Source organism: Chionomys nivalis, chromosome 9, assembly GCF_950005125.1.
Source record: "Chionomys nivalis chromosome 9, mChiNiv1.1, whole genome shotgun sequence".
In the NCBI taxonomy this organism is placed as follows: domain Eukaryota; kingdom Metazoa; phylum Chordata; class Mammalia; order Rodentia; family Cricetidae; genus Chionomys; species Chionomys nivalis.
Window position 1 is genome coordinate 74,946,444 of NC_080094.1, and position 11,504 is coordinate 74,957,947.

Here is an 11,504-nt window from a genome sequence, read left to right on the forward strand (position 1 = left end):
GACAGGAACCAAAAAGCTATGGAGAAACCCTGTCTCGAAAATCCAAAAAAAAAATAATAATAATAATAATAATAAAATAAAATAAAAACACTGTGTATCTCTTATTTGGTCAGTGTTAAAGATTGCTTTTTCATTGTTTTTGATGAACATCATGAAGGCTCTAAGTGGGTATATTTCAGCTTATAAGTAATAGTCATCCAGGGAAGTCAAGGAAAGAACTCAATGCAAGAGCCTAAGGAAGCCATGGAGAAAGACTGCCTATTTGTTTGTTCCCCTGTCTTGTTTGCTAGGCTTTCTTACACATCCCAAGTTCACCTGTCCAGGAATGGCCTACCATGGGCTTTGCTCATCCATGTCAATAAAATCAAGAAAATGCCACAGCAACTATCCACAGGCCTATCTGATTCCTTAGTTATGCCTTGTTCTTTCCAGTTCACTTTAGTGTATATCAAGTTGACAAAACTAACTAGTACAGTTAATATTAAGATTTAATTCAGCAGTCTATCTATAGAACAGTTTACTTTTTAATTTTGGTCTTAAAATTATACTTATGTCAAAATATAAATGTATAGCTTTTTTAATTAAAAATATTTTATGTTCTATGTGCATGGGTATTTTGCCACATTCATGTCTATGAACCATGTGCATGTTTGCTATTCATGGAATCCAGAAAAGAAAATTTGATATAGTTACCTGAAACTGGAGTTACAGATTGTTATGAGCTATTATGTGGGTGCTGGAAAGAGCATCAGTTTTCGTTAACCACTGAGCCATCATTCTAGCTTCTATATCCTTGTGTTTTGATATCCATTTATATTGAGTAATAATAAAATACTTCTGTGATACAAGAGTGGTAATGATAATAGAATCTTGACACCTGAGAGATATAATGTTTGGCATGCTTCTGAGGGATTATCTTGATTACTTTATTACTCTCAGAAGACAAGGGACCATTCCCTGGGAAAGGTACCCACATCCATATGAAACAGAGAAAGCAAGCTGAGTATTAGTAAGCTTTTAGTATTCTCTAGTTTCTGACTGTGAATGTAATGTAACCAGCTGGTTCCAGCTCCTAATACATTGATCTGGGAAGGTCATTTGTCAATCTGTTACTCTCATTGGTTAATAAATAGACTGCCTTGGCCTTTGATAGGACAGAAAATTAGATAGGCGGAGTAAACAGAACAGAATGCTGAAAAGAAGGGAAGTTAGGCAATCGCCATGCCTCTCCTCTCTAGGGCAGACGCGGTGAGCTCCGGCCCAAGATGGACGTACATTAGAATCTTCCTGGTAAGCCACCACCTTGTGGTGTTACACACATTAATAGAAATGGGTTAATCAAGATATGAGAATTAGCCAAGAAGAGGCTAGATATAATAGGCCAGGCAGTGTTTAAATGAAAAAATCTGTGTGTTGTTATTTTGGGGCATAAGCTAGCCAGGCAGCCAGGAGCTGGGTGACAGGAAGTGGCCTGCCGCTCCTACTACAAATGGCACCCAACATGGGGCTCGAACCCACAACCCTGAGATTAAGAGTCTCATGCTCTACCAACTGAGCTAGCTGGGCAGCTGGGAGCTGGGTGGCAGGAAGCAGGCCTGCAGCTCCTTCTACAATACATGAGTTAACTCACCATAATCTACAACTGGGAAGGAAAAAAACCCATCTCACTGAAGTTTGTTTTTCAGATGTTATACCACTGTGACAAAAAAAAAAAAAAACTAAGATATTTAATTTGGAAAGCTATCTCCTCAATCATTTAAAGAATTTTTATAGTGAAATCAATCAAAATTCTTCAGCTGTTATAAATATATTTATATTAAATTATATTATTATTTATAATTCTCCTAGGTACTAAGACAATCTTTAGTATTTGCCTTTCTCCTGTTGAAGTATTAAGTTATCAACTGTTCAACAACCCATTTATCTTTTTCATATTCACTTTTAACTCTTGTTATTAGTGTTTTTATATTTATTTTACATACCAACAATTTCCCCTCCTTCCTCTCCTCCTGTTCTCTCCCTTCACTGCCCTTCTGCTACCCTCCACCATCCACTCCTCCTCCATCTTCATGCTGAAGAGGTAAGTTCTCACATGGGAGACAACAAAGCATGGCATATCAAGCTGAGGCAGGACAATGCTCCACATTCTTGCATCAAGGCTGGGCAAGGAATGTCACTGTCACTATAAGGAATAGGTTCCAAAGAACCTGTTCATGCCCCAGAGACAGATTCTGGTCCCTTTGCTAGGGGTCCCACAAAAAAAAAAAAAAAAAAAAAAAAAAAAACAAGCTGTACTAACTTCAGAGGGCCTAAGTCAGTCCAATGGCAATGCTATCTGTCAGCCCATAGTCCATGAACTCCCAAAAGATCAGGTTATTTGGGCGTGGCCTCTTGTACCATAAATGTAGATGTAAAGTTTGCATGGTCTCTTTCTCTCTGCTACTTGATTCGGTGCCTGTTCCCCACTCATGCAAAGGACTGTGATCTCTGAGTCTACCCCTAAATAAAGAACATTTTATTATACTCAATTCTGAACTAGTGTGGGCCTACTTCATAGTGTCCATCTATAGGAAACAGTTTTCATTCTTTGTTTATATATATATATATATATATATATATATATATATAATTTTAAAGCATGGTTTATTGAAATATCATTCTATAATGTTCATTTGTAGTCCCTTTATAAAAGATCCATTGGTTACAGATATGTAAAATTGATTATTGACACACCTCTCAGCTACAATAGCTTTATCATCTGTGTTTTGGAAGTTCTGGTGTCTTTCTGTAATACAACTTTATGCCAGTAAGATATTGCATATAGTTTCCTGATTCAAAATGGGTAATATGTTCAGTCTAAAACATATGCTCATAGATAGCAACTTAGATTGATAAATCACACAATTTAACAATGAAAATGTGAAGAATTAAGTATTCTTTCTTTTCTTTGAATAACCAATAGAGAATATTTATACTCCTAGACTATTTTGATTTTGAAATCTACCATATTTTTCCAGAATAAATAATTCAAACGGTTACAAAAATATTTATGAGTAATACTAGGAGAAATATAATGATAATAAAATAGATTATATTGACCAAGCTTTTAGCTAAGAATAATCATAAAACTAGACAAAACACAAGAAACACTTTAAACAGTGAAAAAAATGGTATGTATATCATACATGATTTCTATCTTAGAGAAAGACAGAGATGAAGTGTTCATCACTTCCCTTGTCTCACACCCTCTGGATATTTGCTGGTGAGTAGCTTTGGGGAACAATGTACAAACAGAAAGCAGCAAGGCCATATAATCATCAAACCTGAAATATGGGTGTCAATAAATCTGAGAAGTAAGATACTGAGATGTGTGCCTCATCTCTTTTTATTCTCCTTGTAATTTTTTCATGACTAAAAATTATTGACTCATGAAACAAAGTTCTTTCCATAATACTCCTTGAATAACTGGATAAACAGGCTTAAAGAAAGGGCAGTAATATCTAACAGGAAACTCTTAGAACTGAAAGTCCACAATGAAGAAGCCTGGTCAGCACTTTAAATTTTAAAATAACCTGACAAAAGGCTAGTCTCTGCAAAGTAAAATGACAAGGCCACCTGTCTATATGTTCAGGTGAAATGACAGAAGGTCCAGCTACTATCAGGAGCACAGAGCTCAGATCATCATTCTAAAATTTCAGTGGAATCCTGACAGGAGAAAGGACTCTAGTTCAAAGGAACATTTATAGAAGAAAAACACAAGTAATACCAGCATAACATCTTGTCAATTTTCAATGTGGTCCCAGTAGTCTGTCATGTAGAGAAAATAAAATTTAAATTAAGAGAATGTGAATGTCATATAAAACAAAATAACTGAACTATAATAATTAACTGCTCTACAGTTGAAAAAAGCAGAAATCACTTTGGGGACAAATGAGTTTATTCTTTAACTAGTATTTGTTTAGTAAGAAATTTAAAAAAAAATTGAAAAACTCCATCATAGATCACAGTATTTGCATTTTAAAAATAATCTGAAAATTTTAGAGATAACTGTTACAATAGAAATCACAATACATAGGTTTAATAGATGAATAGCTAAAGTAGAAAAGTGATTAACAAATTCACTGTATTCTAGTATGCACAGAGATAAATAATATAAGATAATATTTGATAACAGGGTTAAGTCTGGGAAGGAATATTTGTATTTATTTAGAAAGAACAATCAAGCTTTAAATATAAAATACTAAATTATAATTTTTTGAACAATTATTCTTCAATATGTAAATGCCATTATTTATAAACACCAACTCATTAGTTCCTAGAAACAGACTAGCTAAGGTTGACTTTTGAGAATATTAGGAATTTGAAAAGGAAATACCATGATGGGTACACCCACTAAAACAGTTTACCTGAGCTAATGGGAGATAACCAACACCAGCTGGACTGGGAATGAATAAGCAAAAGTTGAAACTAGTCCCTCTCAATGTATTTGACAGTTGCATGGTTGGGGCAGACTGCAGGGCCACTGGCAAGGCACCAGGATTTATCCCTACTGCTTATATTGACTTTTGGGAAACCTATTCTCTTTGGATGGATACATTTCTCAGCCTAGATATAGGAGGGAGAGACTTGGACCTTCCTCAAAGCAATGTTTGTTACCTCTCTGAGGAGCAGATGGCAGGTTGGGAGGATAAGTGAAAGGAATGGGAGGAGGGGAGGAAGTGGGAACTTGGATTGGATTGGTATGTATAATAATAAAAAAAAACAGTTTATTTTCTTCTTAAAAAAGTAAAAACAAAGAAAAAATAGAAAAAATACACAAATTTTCAAAATTTTCAAAATATTAAGAATGGGTAAAGATTGAGTTATAGTGAGTATGCAAATATTTATTCCACATAAAATATAAAAGAAATTATTCCTTTTCTAACTTATTGCTTCATATTTACTCAGAATTAGTGTAATATAATTGTAAGTGTTACAGCTCTGTAGGGAATGGTATCCTTGCTGTTAATAGCCAGAAGACATCTTTAGCTCTGTTCCAGTGAGGGATAGTTCCCCCCACCAACCCAGGAATGTAGTCATTCTGCTTCTCTCTGGGAGAGCCAGTGCTGCTCTTCTTTACTATACTTCACTCTGCTAAGGGACTTTTCCCATAGAAATGTAGCCCCTCTGCTCCTGCTCTAGCAAAAGTTGTAACAGCTCTCTTCCACTCCGCTAAGAAAGTGTCTGGCAAAACACAGCAATTCTGCTTCTACTCTAGGAAAGTTTGGCACTGCTCTGCTCTGTTAAGGCAGTTTTCCTGCAGAAATATAGCAGCTCAGCTCCAGATCAGGTCAAAGTTGTCACTTCTCTTCCCCACTCCACTTAGGCCAAAGAAGGTTGTTACCCAAACCTCACTCAAGAAATTTATTGGAGATCTTGTCTTTTTCTAGTAAATTGGGAGCATGGGGACCTTGGAGGAGGGTTGAAGGGAGGAGGGTAGAGGCAGATTAAAATACAGAGCTCAGTAAAAATCAATAAAAAGGAGAGAGAAAGAGAGAGAGAGAGAGAGAGAGAGAGAGAGAGAGAGAGAGAGAGAGAGAGAGAGAGATTTATTGGAAGAGAGGAATCCAGGAAAGTGGCTTCGTCTGCCAAGGTTGAAAAGGCAGTCTCAAACTAAACAGGTACAAGGCTTATATAGGGCTTCTTACAGGCAGAGTTTTTGCAGGGTGAAGATTTTCAGGATCGATATTGGTCCAATTTTAATCCCTGAACTTGGAAAAGCTCGGTGATTTGCTGGGTTTCCTGCTTTAGGATTGTTTGGTTTCATGCTTAAGGATTGGGTGGTGTTGTCCTGAGTCTTTCAGGAGAAGGATGTGTTTCTTTGACACTGGTTTAAGTGCCAAAGTGTGCTTCTTTCATTGGCCTGTTTTAACCTTTTGGCTCTGCTTTCAGTATCAGAGTATGTTTCTTTGGTGGCCCTTTTACCATGTCACATATTAGAATATGTAGATTTTATTACCTTAATTGATCTAAGTATTTTGGAGTGAACTACGGAGATTCCAAGTTTTCCCTGACCTCAAATTATTTGTTTACTGTAGGACTTTTTCATTCTTATTGTAAAAAGACCACTAGCCACTTACCATATTTTGCTTATGTTCTGACAAAGTTCACAAAATGCATAAACTTTGGGACATTATGTTAAGTGAAGTGTTATATTTTAATCTTAGGCTACCAATGTTTGTAAAGACCTATTATTTTGTCTAGCCTCATTGATGCCTTATTGACAGTTTTACCTATTATTTTCATAATAATAATTTTACAAAAATAATTTTGCATATAGAGCCATGTTCTATTTTACTAATGGTCCAATGTTGATGTGTTATAATAGGTGCCACTGCCAACATATTATCAACTTGAGAGTTACACTTTTAGATTTTTCATTCAGGCTTTGAAACAAAATCAAACAACTTCTGAACACATTCTCCAGGACTTCACCCTTAAATTAAAGTGAATGCAAACAGGAAAAGGAATTGTTCTTTTAGCTTAGGGCAACATGAGGCTATGAACAATATACAGTTGGAAATTTAGAGAGGCCTTAGGCTTATCTCTGTCCTCTCTGTTGGTTAGCACACTGAAGGGCTAGAGGGACAGCAGTAAAATGTTCAGCACTGAATAATAGAGGAAAACACACTGTTGCCTTTTGTTTGTTAATAGGGCATGACAATTGTTCCTAAACTACCTGGAAGCTATTGTGCTTGCACTACAAGATGGTGTTGATGCTGGGAAGGATGTAGACTCTTAGGTAATCAGGCAAAATATGCTTCCCCTACCCCTGTTGCCCCAGAGATGCCAAGGTCTGATAGCATGCATTGATTAAAGGGAGATTTATATAGCTATTCTTAGCTGCATAAGCAAACATGCCAAAAATTTATCACTTTACTTTGAAGTTTGTAAAAATAAATTTGGACTTAGAAGATATGGTGTTATTATTATTGGTATTATTATTTTATTTCAAGTGTTTGTCATGCATTGATTGATGAATGCCTCTCACTCTCTCCCTGCATGTGTGTGCATGTGTGTACATATTATAGCACACATGCCGAAAATGTCTGAGAACAGCTTGCAGGCATCATTTCTCAGCTTCTGTCATGTGTGTCCAAAGAATCAAAGACTGCTCCTAGGGCTTGGTAGTAAGTACCTTAACTCATTGCGCTATTTAGCTGTTGGCCTTCTTAAATTAGTATATGAATTAACAGACTACATTATTTGTCTTTTAGTTCTAGAATTCATGGATTTACTTTTTAACCTAGGCACTGTTATGGAATTCTACTTATCTTCTTCCAAACTTGCTCTTAGATATTTCTCTCTGCTTTTTCTCTTGAGATGAGGTAGGTACCTAAAGGTGGGCTAAGTCTCCTTTCAATTTTGATGATTCTTCATTAGGTAATAATCTTTCATCTAAATTATGTCTTTTGTTTTGCAAGGAAGACATATCTACCAGGGTTTTCTAATGACTCTCCCACCATTCCCATTCTTCACTGAGACCAAGGGAAGAGATTTCTAAGCTTAGTTCAACATCTTATCTCTAAACACTACTGTTAAATTTATTAGAGAAAAACCCACAGTCATAGGAAAACAACCAAATCTGTTGCCCAAGTACATTCATGATTTCATTGTTGTAGGAGAGGGCCCCTTGTTTGTCCTGGTTGCCCAGCTAGCTTACACCTGAAATAACCACACAGAAACTGTATTAATTTAAACACTGCCTGCCCCATTAGCTCTAACTTCTTATTGGCTAACTCTTACATCTTGATTTAGCCCATTTCTATTAATCTATGTATTGCCACGTGGCTGTGGCTTACCAGCAAGATTCTAACTGGCATCCATCTCCAGCAGAGGATGCATGGCTTCTCTGACTCTACCATTCATCCTCCCAGAATTCAGTTCTGTTTTCTCCACCTACCTAAGTTCTACCCTATCAACTAGGCCAAGGCAGTTTCTTTATTCATTAACCAATGAAAGCAACACATGAACAGAAGAACCTCATACATCATTCTGTACTAACACACACTAGACTTTGAGCAACATTTCTTATCTTTTAGTTTATTATTAATTATTATTATTATTATTATTATTAGTAGTAGTAGTAGTAGTAGTAATATTTGGTTTTTCGAGACAGGGTTTCTTAGTAGCTTTGGAGCCTATCCTGGAACTTGCTCTTGTAGACCAGACTCACCTTGAACTCATAGAAATCCACCTGCCTCTGCCTCCTCAGAGCTGGGATTAAAGTTATGTACCACCATCATTAATATTATTATTACTGCTATTATTATTATTACTACTATTGTAATTAATTTCTACTGGTTGTATTATGTGACAATTTTTCATTTTATTTGTAGAAATAATAAAGTCTCATGTCTCCTTTGCACTTTTCTTCCATTAGATTTTGAACTGATTATCTATCCTGTTGTGGTAAATATAATTCTAGAATTATCATCATTATTCCTGTTCCCATGGTGTATGCATATTTTTGACAGCAAACCAATGAAATTGCATTTCATGACCAAATATATTTGCTAAGGGAAAATTATGTGGTGACTTTGAACTAACAATATGGAACTTTGAAACCCACATCAAGTATTCAAAAAGAGAAATCTAACACAGCAAGTGAGAGTCACTCAGTGAAACAAGCCTTTTTGTTGAATCTAATGGTCTGCATTATAAGAAATGGTAGGCCATGGAAGAGTTATGAATGCCTCCCAAATGACAGGTACCAAGGAAACAGCAGGAAATAGTTTAATTTTAAGGCAATTTTTTTTTACAATGTGCAGTAAATCTCTATAGACAGAAATTGAACCTCAACACATTCACTCCCAAGAATATTAGCTTAAGATGTGTTACATTTGTTTATGCTGTGGACTATTTGTTTAATGGTGCAAAGATGTGTTGTACTCTTTTATGTGGCATTTGCTTAACTAGATAAAGCTGTGTTACTTTCTTTGCCAAAAATACCCGATTGTTCTAATAAATAACTGAACAGCCAATATATAAGCAGAAGAAAAGATGGACAAGGCTGGCATGCAGAGAGAATAAATAGGAGGAAAACTCTAGGAAAGAGGCAGAAATGAGAAAAGAATAAAGAGAAGAGGATGCCAGTCAGGGTAGGTGACCCAGCCACCCAGCCATGCACAGAGTAAGAAAAGAAAGATTCATAGAATAAATAAAGGCAAAAAGCTCAGAGGGAAAATGTAGTTAAGGAAAAATGGGATACTTTAACTTCCAAAAGCTGTCTAGAAATAGTTCATGTTAAGGCTGGACATTCATAAATACGAATAAGTCTCCAAGTCTTTATTTGGGAGATGGGTGAGTAGTGGGCCAAGAGCATCTATAGAGGAATACTTAGAATCATTTAAATAATTAATGCCATTCAATCATTGGCTTGAAATTGAGTCTTAAAAATATCTTACCTTGGACATATTTAGTATATGAAAGAATATCCATTAAATTTAGAATTTTATTATAATATAAAATAAGTAAAATATAAATTTGTATTATATAAATGTATATAAATATCTCTATTTAATAAGTTGTTTTCATCATTTCATCTAGTAAGATGATAATCAAATTTCCGTATTTTGTTATTTTGCCCTAAAGTTTACAATCTGAGGTCATTAGGGCAAATTGTATGTTATATAGAGTTAATTCTATATAATTCATAAAACATCCAAACTATTATTAACAAATTGGGAGTAAAAATGTTGATAAAAGTGCAAGTATGATATTTCTTATTGAATCATTAACAATTTAAAATATAATAAAGATGACAATGTGATCTCAATAAAATGACCCTGATCACATTCTTGGTCTCCCTTTACTCAAGTCCGTAATATCAAAATCTGACATCCACCAACCCCAATACACACTGAAGGTGATGGGTTGAACTGAGACTAAAGTCTGGGTTTCTGTTTGGTTTAGATAAGTGCTGCTAAGGTTGTGGGCTTATCAAGCTTATCCTCCACTCTTGAGACTAGAAAATTGCTTTAGATATCTTTCCATGCCATCACTGTTTATGATATATATTTGTCACTCCCTCTTACATCTTTAGGAGAAAAGAACAATTAAGAAACATCAATCATCATTCTTCTTGTCCAACTGAAGTCAGAAGTTCTACAAATCACAGGTCAAAGTAAGGTTATGAATTCCCCCAAATTATCAAAGTAGCCACACAGTTCTTTCAATGTTTCAAAGAAGCTTACTACTTAGATGTCAAAAATTTCATGTATGTTCTTAGATATAATTTTTATTGTAAGGAACAGAAGATCTGATAAAAAATATAACTCAGAAGACAAATAACAAACAGGTAATTTATAGTTACTAAGAATGGACTCCACAAATAAGAATATCTCAGTTTCTCTCTTTCTTTCTCCCTATCTGTTTCTTTTCTTATGTCTTCTTATTTAGTTCTCTCTCTCTCTCTCTCTCTCTCTCTCTCTCTCTCTCTCTCTCTCTCCCTCTCTCTCACACACAAATACAGACATAAACACAAACTTTCCATGACTTTTATAAATATTGATCATATGAGATTAGCATTTCTTAATCAACAATATTTTAAAATACAGAATAATAACAAGAAGGTTTCTGGGATAGTCCCTATCACCTAAAACAGCAAATGAAGTCTGATTCAATAAATTATTGGTTTAGTAATTCAAAATAGTCTATGCCTAATATGCAGAAAACTCAAGTATAAGGCACTGGCTATTAGAAATAAAAACAAATCCATGTGACTAGTTTCTTACAAAATGGTTATTTTACCAAGTAGGAGCTATAACTTCCTGGTGAATACATTATGAAAAGATGTTTCTGTGTATGATTAAGGATATTTTCACCATCCAGGCCAAAAGAGGTGGTCTTCTTCTCATGGTATAAGTCTCAGTCACTGATTGGCCACTGCCATAATTTCTTTCTTTTCTTTTTCTCCAAGACAGGGTATCGTTATACCTTTGGAGCCAGTACTAGAACTAGCTCTTGTAGACCAGGTTAGCCTCAAACAAACAGAGATTTGCCTGCCTCTGCTTCCCATTTTCTGGGACTAAAGGTGTGCACTACCTGCCACTAACTTTATATCAGCACATCTTTGTAGGCTGGGCATATTATAGGTCAAAGGTTATATGGCTGGGATGGAGTCCCAGTCCCTCCATTGGAAATGTGACCTGGTTTTAGTAGATGACCAGTTAAGGTTCGATTTATTCCATTACTAGGTGTTTTATCTAGAGTTCACCCTCATAGATCCATTGGAGTTCCCATTACATTAAGATTCTAGCTTATTCCAGAGATATCTCTGATTCCAATTCTCTTTCCTAGTACTCTCCCTCCATCCTACCACCAACTGATCCTGATCCTTCCTGCTCCAAAACCACCCCCTTCAGATTCATCCACCTGTTAACTTATGAAGTCTATTCTATTTCATGAGGTACATGCATGCCCCTGAGCCTTTTCTGTTACTTGGTTTCTTTGGGTCTGTGGAT

The 11,504-nt window shown here is 35.5% G+C and overlaps 1 non-coding gene across 1 annotated transcript; it reads right to left on the reverse strand.

Annotated features, from left to right (window-relative positions):
- Nucleotides 1–1,493: 1,493 nt before the first annotated feature.
- On the reverse strand, nucleotides 1,494–1,566 carry Trnak-cuu (transfer RNA lysine (anticodon CUU)). The gene has a single exon. It is a non-coding gene; the product is annotated as a tRNA-Lys (tRNA).
- Nucleotides 1,567–11,504: the final 9,938 nt, after the last annotated feature.